The 8,630-nt window shown below is 40.7% G+C and overlaps 1 pseudogene across 1 annotated transcript; it reads right to left on the bottom strand.

Moving 5' to 3' along the window:
* Window positions 1-703: 703 nt before the first annotated feature.
* Window positions 704-7,337, bottom strand: LOC125545745 (uncharacterized; annotated as a pseudogene). Its single transcript, XR_015598819.1, has 19 exons — window positions 7,112-7,337; window positions 6,781-7,005; window positions 6,493-6,645; window positions 6,221-6,413; window positions 6,072-6,145; window positions 5,893-5,949; window positions 5,738-5,806; window positions 5,584-5,651; window positions 5,318-5,398; window positions 4,635-4,782; window positions 4,324-4,539; window positions 3,527-3,672; window positions 3,231-3,432; window positions 3,015-3,158; window positions 2,608-2,711; window positions 2,310-2,508; window positions 2,168-2,232; window positions 1,840-2,074; window positions 704-966 (listed from the first exon to the last, which is right to left on the bottom strand). The product of XR_015598819.1 is annotated as an uncharacterized LOC125545745 (transcript).
* Between the last annotated feature and the right edge of the window lie 1,293 nt (window positions 7,338-8,630).

The following is an 8,630-nucleotide window of genomic DNA, read 5'->3' as shown; positions in this document are numbered from 1 at the left end:
CAGCAAGGACGATAAGTAGTCACAAGCTGAGTGGAAACAACATATTTCAAAATGTACTTCTTTATACTAATTAATTTTGCGAAGTGGTGTATACATCACTGCCACAACATTTGTCAACTATATTAAAGAAATTATTCATAGCTTGATACAGCTTCACATAAATGTTTTGAAGTGGTTCTATTCCTGTGAATTTTGTTGGTATGAATTAATGAAATGTGGCATGTCTTCCCAGTTTATTTTTGAAGTATTTGTCGTGTGGGAAACTGAGAACTACTAGGGGGTCTGGAGGAGAGATGTGGAAACCTGTTGTGATTTTGCAAAGACACAACACTTTCAGGGGGCAAAACACAAACGTTATAAGAGGGCATATGTAAATAGACTAGTGAAATGATCCTGTCCATTCCATGCAGATCTGACACACCACATGGTCTTGGAGCATGGTATCATCGCATGGACTGTAGCACTAGATGTTTTCCCTTCTTAACTTATCTGACAACAAACTTACAAGAATGTAGCTTCTTAATGTGTGCCATGAGCACCCATCGTCGGAGATCCACCCCTGCATAAGATACAACTGAAACCACAGGCTGATCGAGATCGACCCCAAACACCACAAATACAAGAATACAGAGTCGGCATGGTCAAGCAATGAAATTGCTATAACCACTGTGCATGGCTGGAGTTTACCAGAAAATTGACAAAAGAACTAAAATGGTGTGCGGCATATATTCACTTGACAGAAATCTTTATGTAGTGGAGTGAACAAAATAAGAGAACTCATCCAGAAATGGTCTCACAAGAGTTTACCCCGCAAAAGAAAAAAAAAACACATGAGTACCAAACCACGCAGTCATGGAAGTTCACTCTCAAGTGCCCATGACGTAGCTGGAGCACCACTGCCAGCACCACCAGGACCACCACCTAAACCACCAGGAGGAAGAGGAGCTTGGGCCTCGGGACTTGGCCCTGCAAAATGAAACTAGAGTATAAGCCACATGGCACAACAGCATTACGGCAGATGGTAGAAATCACACAAATAAGATGTCAAGCAAAAAGCTTGGCCCTGCAAAATGAAACTAGAGTATAAGCCACATGGCACAACAGCATTACGGCAGATGGTAGAAATCACACAAATAAGATGTCAAGCAAAAAGCTAGTGTGTGGCATTAATAGGGTGATAAAGATTGCATGTACTCGTAGTATAATATCTAAGGGGTCATCGAAGACAAGGAACAGTTAACAGTCCTAGCTTTGGCAGAAAACAATCTGTACTGCAGCCCTCAAATACAGCACTGATAAACTAAACTTTATAGACTAGGAATATACTAGTATCTCACAACGATGGTGTGTTTTTGTTGTAACCTATGCTTAGCATCGCAATAACTAAACCCTGTGAACCCCTGTTAGGAACACCACTAAGGGCCTCTTTGATTCAGAGGATTGTTAAAATGAAGGAATATGAAAAATGCAGGAATAAGGTGACATGTCCCATAGTATCCTACAGGATTTGAAATAATGTTTGATAGCACGGAAAAAACAAAGGAATTCTACAAAGAGGTTTGAGTGGATGGAAATTTTCCTCCAAAATGTAGTACAAATGGATCCTATGGAAAAATTCCTAAGGATGCCAATCCTACGAATCAAACGAGCATCACAGGAAAAATTCCTAAGGGTTTAAATCCTCCAAAAATCCTATGCAATTCCTTTGAATCAAAGGAGCCCTAAGATGAATAGTTTGACCTCTCTTCATTGCATACAACTACAGAAACAGTTAAGGTATAAACTTACCAAAAAGAATACATTAACAAAAATTGGTACAGCAGAATTATTGAGAATAACCTGAAGGTTTTTCCTTAAAAACAACCCAACGGAATCTCAAGTTATGCTTCACGGTATTGACTGTGCCGATGGTGCTTTTGAGTGGACGTTTATCTCTGTAATCAGAATCCTGAAGGAACGCATCTTCGTCTCCCAAAATTGCTCGAATCGTGTGCGAAACACATATAGGAAGATGAACCAGGTCGTACCCTCCTTCAAGAGCTAATACCATTTTTCCTCCTGAGAAGGGCAATAACTGGACAAAAACAAAATTAGTTACAGAAAATTATAAAGGAAGATCTAAAACTCCAGAGCTGCATTTACAATAGAGGGTTAAAACTATTAGCACCTTACGGACAAGCGTGCCAAAACCCTTTGCAGAAACATTGCAACCTCCTATTTCTTCACCTTCCCCTACAAAAAGTAATACCTTACCGAATAAACATGTAGATAGCAAACACAAAACCACAAACTAGAATTAGATTTCTTACCAGCATCATAACCAGCAGAGACGAACACTATTTCTGGCTTAAACGCAGTGGCCACAGGGCTGAGAAGTTGATCGCATACGTAAAGCATGTCGACATCATTAAAACCTTTCTTGAGAGGAACATTTATGTTATAACCCAAGCCCACCCCTCACCAATATCGTTTGCGCTATTTTTTGATGCAGGATAGTAGAGATCACGCCTGCACACAATAATTAACAGTTACTCCCTCTGTAAAACAACACAAACAGCTACAATATGCAAAACAGAAGAATAACACTAGAAAACATTAATAGCATACGTATGTGTGGAAAAGAAAAGAACTTGTTCGCTTCCATAAAAGAGTTCCTGCGTGCCATTGCCATGATGCACATCGAAATCAACCGCCAAAACTCTTTCCATGTGCTGCAAATAATGTGCGGTGATAAATTAGAGAAACTATAGAAATCTACATAAGATATGTTAAGCTTAGTAGATAACTTGTTGAGTACTGTTCCTAAACTAGAACAGGACATTTCTATATATACTGATGGTGATTTTTGTAGTTTACTTGCCGGATTCCAGGGTATGTGCCATTGTAGATGCAGTAGAGGTAGGTACAGATAAAAAATAGTAGCATGTATCTTGAGCTTACGTTTAAAAAAAAGGCAGTGATATGAAAATGCAATAATAATTCTGAAAAATAAAGAGCACAATGTAATATCTCACATGGTGGTCAACAACATGTTGAATAGCTATACCAACGTTGTTCAAAAAGCAGAAACCTTCAGAAATCTTATAAGCATGATGCCCTGGAGGTCTGATTATTGCAAAAGCAGTCTCATAATACTCTTCAACCACAAGGTCGGAACCCTAAACAATAAAATCAATGTAAGTTGACAAGTAAATTTGACAAGATTGATGAAGGTGTAATTTTATCATTACCCTTATCACGGCCCCAGCTGCACTGTAAATAGCTTCGGTAGTTCCTTCAGAAGAGAATACACTAACTCCAGCCACTTTAGAAAATTTTGCGTCCTGCTCCTCATCTGTCAATGGCAAATCATCAACATAATCCAACTGCTCAGGATCATGGATAGCCAGAATTATCTCACGATCAGCACTATCAAACAGTTCCCTCTCAGTTCTGCAAAAACACCAGATTATGGTTACAGTAATTGTTATTAGTACTTGAACAATTGTACTAGCATTAGACATATTCCTTACTAGGCACAACTCACCTGTCAAGAACACCATCTTGATTCAATGTATTCATTATTTCAGAAATCCTAGATGCCTTTTCATATTTATGATCAGTGTCCTTATCCTGATGGGACTTCATCCTATCATAATCATGTAAGATGCAGACTTTTGATTTTTGCGACTGCTGTGAAAAAAAAGCAAAAATGTGTCAAAGTTCTCAAAGGAGGATGGTGTATAATTGCGAAGAGATTTGTGAATGGGCACAATCAGCACCAGATTTTCTCAAATCAAGTAACTATACGACATGAATGTACACAATCAGCACTATATTTTCTCAAATCAAGTGACTATCCGACATGTGTGTAGAGGGGTGTGGTAAGAAACAATGATTCTTCAAAAAAAAAACTTGTTTTCCAATATTTCATAAGGTCAGCAGTACATTTTATCAAAATCATGTGAATACACACAAACCTAAATTGTCAGGATTTGCTGATCCACACCTACAAGGACTTCCATACTTGCAGTATGAGTGGTAGATCTGCATATACCATATAGTGAGGAAGTTCTGGGTTGCGGACCAAGAAATTATTATAGACAATCTGAATGATGCCTGTTTATACTTAACAATTACATCTGATATTTGTAGTCTTCTGCTTGACATACAGAACATTTTATTCGATAACTTCATTGTTCTGGTGAAAGCTAAACAGTGACTGTGTCACCTGCTATCAATGTCTAACTAGTTTTGTCCTTTACAACCTGTTTACATAGGGATGGCTCTGGATATATGTGTGTAAGGGGGTGTGATGCAGTAAACAATGATGCTTGATAATACCTTGTTTCCCGACATCGCATAAGAGAGGCTTGCAGATGTCTGATCAGATGTAACAGCAGCTAGCTCAGATGTTTCAGCAGCTTGCTGGTAGGATGTTTCAGCAGCTGGCTGGTCAGATGTTTCAGCAGCTGGCTGGTCAGATGTATCAACAGAAGAAACCTGCTGAATTTCACTTGCAATAGAAGATATGCCAGTTCCTTCAGGTATCTCTTCAAGCTACAGAAACGACAAAATAAAGATGTAATCAGTTTTGCATGTCTGCACATTAGTGCACACAAACATCCAAGATGATAAAGATGCTGATGGCTTACAAGTTTAAAGAGAGGCTTCTCAGTGCCCTTGAGCTTAATACTCTTCTTCCAATTCTTTTGGCGGCAACCAGTATGTTTCTCCCATACATTCGTAGACATCACGACTGGAGTTAGATTTTTCAAGCAAATTTTGCATCGACATTCGATCCTGCCAGCAAAAATGGTGCATTGGTCCTTATTGCTTCTGGTGTGTGGTTTGTAAGCATCGTAAGAATATCCGATCACAAAAGGTAACTGATCCTTAATGGGTGGTTGCTACAGTACCAACTAAGAACCGACCTAAAAGTAACTTGCTTATGAACCAAGTGAAGATTAAAGAACCAATTGCACATACAATTTTTTGGTTAATCAAAATACTCCCTCCGTCACGGTTTAGAAGGCGCGCTTGGAAATTCTCTGGGACCTAGGTAGTTATCTATTGGTTGTGAGATGGGCTCAAAAATAGCATTCACACTACGCATGCATATAGAAATAGTATATCGGAGTACTAATTAGCTACTATAAATAAATGCAATGCACCCTAAACCTTGTCTATTATGGAAACGCACGCAAATTTAACTGTGCCTTCTAAACTGTGACAGAGGGAGTAAAAAATATTAAATTCAGATAGAGTATTCATAATTAAGCAAATATAAAGAAACATGTAATCTGATGATTCGGTACACAATAAGCCAAATACTTACATTTTTTCTACTGGTTTATAGACTCCTTCCTTTCCAGCACACGACACAATTATGGGTTCAGGTGATTTTTGCTTCAAAGTGCTGGCAAATATATTATTAGGAATGTTAGAAGCTGGCATTTACTCCCTCCGTCCCAAAATAAGTGTCTCAACTTTGTACTAGCTCAAGTACAAATTTGTACTAAGCTCAAGACGCTTATTTTAGGACGGAGGGAGTATAATATAAGAATCAATGAACATTCAGATGGGAAGAAATCAGTAACTCACCTAAGTGTCAATACATCTTTGCATTCAGACGTACAGCCAGGGCAGAAATACTCTGACTTTTCTACCTTCTACAAAACAATCTACAGTTAGCGAACATGTCCAATTAGGAGCACTGCACACATATATATTATGATATTAAGAAGAGCAAAAGAACCTCCATGTCACGACTGCAATTAGGGTCACACTCAACATGGAGCCACATTTGACAACGGTCACAACAGACCTAACAAGAAAAACATTATGGCAATGCCAACAATAAGCAACAGCATAATAAATCTATAACATCACTATAGCAGATTCTAGGCTTACACAGTCTTTCTCTAGGGGATACCATTTCTTATTGCAAATTCCACAGTGATTCTGTGACTGCAATAGCAGCAGACACAATATACAATTTACCAATGTAAGGGACTATATTAAAACAAACAACTTAATAGAACATACAAAACAATTTATTAAGATAAACGTGCAATTACATAACCACTTACATCATTAGTACACATGATACTTGCAGTATGGTCTTGGAGCTTCTTGGGACTACTCACTTCTGGTACTTCTAGAGCTGTTGAACAAAAGCATCACGGATCAAACCATGAGAAGGAGTGGGGTTTTATATTAAACAGAAAAAGAATGTTACCATTTTCTTGCACAACCAAGGAATCCCTCAATATAAGACGTCCAGGAATATCAAGCACAAAAGTTTCCACAAAGCTCCTAGGCTTGTTATCAGCCGATTTGATTGTTCCATAAACGGTCAGCATTACAGAACTTTGCCCAGGAATCGATAATAAATCAAAATGTGATGCATGGAATTTCATTTGGTTGATGCCCTATACAGATAACTCTTAATTTCCTGTTCAAAAATAATAACGATGTTACCACACAAAAAAATACCAGTCAGGATATTACACTACATTTTGTTAAGGCAGTAACCTTTGCAGTTTTCAGATTAAGTCGACGGCCATTGAAATTCCAGACAAACTCAGCATCGTCGGCATAGAAACGATACAATCCTAACAGATTAAAGTTTAGGGCACAGTAGAAGTTGTGAACAAACTTGGCCTGAAAGATAAACTTAAAAGTATCAGGAAAGAGGACACGAATTGCATAACCCTAATGAAAACTGTAACGAATCCAACATGTGACCATGGCGTTAAACCCTAATCCCTAATGTATTTGACGTTCAAGGGAGAGTACCACTTCAGTACGCCCCTCAGCAGGGGCGACGTCGGATCGTAGATCAATAGGGTGCAAAGTGGTGGAAGCGGCGTCGACAGAGACGCCCATAACCATCCGCTTCCCGTCGGAGGCGGCGGCGACTCGGAGAGGACTCTGCTTCCCGTCGCCGGCGACTCGGAGAGCAGTCTTCTTCCCGTCGGCGGCGACTCGGGGAGCAATCTGCTTCCCGTCGGCGGCGTTTCTCTGAAACGTTCACAAATGATGAGATCACGCTCTGCGTCTGCATACAACAAACGATAGGACTCGATCTGACTCGAAGGTCTGCAGATCAGCGACGAGAGATGCTTACCGAACTCCTCCGAGGACGAGAGGAGGAGGAGGCGCCGGTACCAGCTTTCTCCCCAGCCATTAGGACGGGAGGCGGTGGCAGATCGCGATTACCACGGGAGGCGGGGAGGCGGTGGCAGATCGCGATTACCACGGGGTGCGGGGAGGCGGGCGGCGGTTGCAGATAGCGATTAGGACGGGGGCTCGCGCAGCTCCAGCGATTGTTTCGCCAGGAGGAAAGCCAGAGCGACCCCACTACGACCCTACGACCCAGCCCAGCTTTACCAGGCCTTGCAGCCCACTACATGGAAAATGAAAAAATGACAGAAAAATTAATATAAACTACCACATCTCAAAAATATTTTCATGTATAACAGCTAGTAAACAAATAAGGAAAATGACATCATATATATAAATCATGCATGACAGGGGCGTGGCTAACGCGCACGCCTAGGAAGCGCGCTCGATTTTGGACCACATCGATCCACTGCTAGAAAATACTTATAGGTGGATGCTTAACACTAGTGATGGGTAAGAGCCCCTTTCGCGATGGATCCAGGCTTTGAGACCTCTCCCAATGCATTGGTGCTAAAGTGGGGTGCTAAGTGCATTAAAATGCTTAGCAACTAATGTCTCCAATGCATCGGTGCTTAGCTTTTGTAGCTAAGCCTCCTCTATTTAATTGTTTAATAATAAAACTCCTTCATGTATTGGTTGGTAGTCTTTTTGTCTAGGTCCACGTGCTTAGCATTGGTTCTTAGGGCATCTTCAATGGTTGTAAGATAGTTGTTGGTAGACTTTGCCACATAGGATTTTTGATGATGTGGCATACAATAAATGAGGAAAGAGAGGAAGGTTGTATGTACATGAACCAACACACATTGCACAAGCTCCAATGTAGAATGAGAGAGCACCCCATTTATCATCTCACATCCTATTGGGCAAACTAGATACAACCAATTGGAGTTGTTGTATGTTAAGGTGTTGGTTGATGACATGGCATATTTTACCAACAAGCTAACATACAAACTATTGAAGATGCCCTTATTAGGGTCACCATAATGTTCACTCTCCTCTTTAAATGCTTTGCCACATCATATTTTTACCTATATGGCACCCTTAGCACCTGTACACCGTCGAGCACTGGGAAATGCCTGAGCGCATGTTCTATTCTCTTTCGCGGTAGGTCGCACATGTCCTGCAATGTTGCAGAAGCCGAGGCACCCGCAAGGTGGCTGGCACAGCCGTGGCGGCAGCGGAGGAGGTGGGCCAGGCCCAGGTGGCTCCAGAATAGGTGGGTGCTTTGGTGGGGAAGGCCCCCCTAGGTTTGGCACATCCATGAAGATTTTTTCTGAGAGAGATTAGATTAGGAAAAAATTGTCACACCCCGCACAGGAATTGGGGCGGATCGAACAGAGTAATCTCAGATCTCGTGCGAGAGAAAAGGGGAAAGTAGGAGCGAGAACTAGTGTTTGTATTGATATAAGATGTATGATTGTATCATAGAGATATTCTCAGCATAATTCGATAGCGATTACAGA

This window comes from Triticum urartu, chromosome 3A (assembly GCF_056163025.1).
Source record: "Triticum urartu cultivar PI428250 chromosome 3A, HENAU_Tu73, whole genome shotgun sequence".
In the NCBI taxonomy this organism is placed as follows: domain Eukaryota; kingdom Viridiplantae; phylum Streptophyta; class Magnoliopsida; order Poales; family Poaceae; genus Triticum; species Triticum urartu.
Note: the sequence above shows the minus strand (reverse complement) of the source record. Positions and strands in the feature narration are given on the sequence as shown.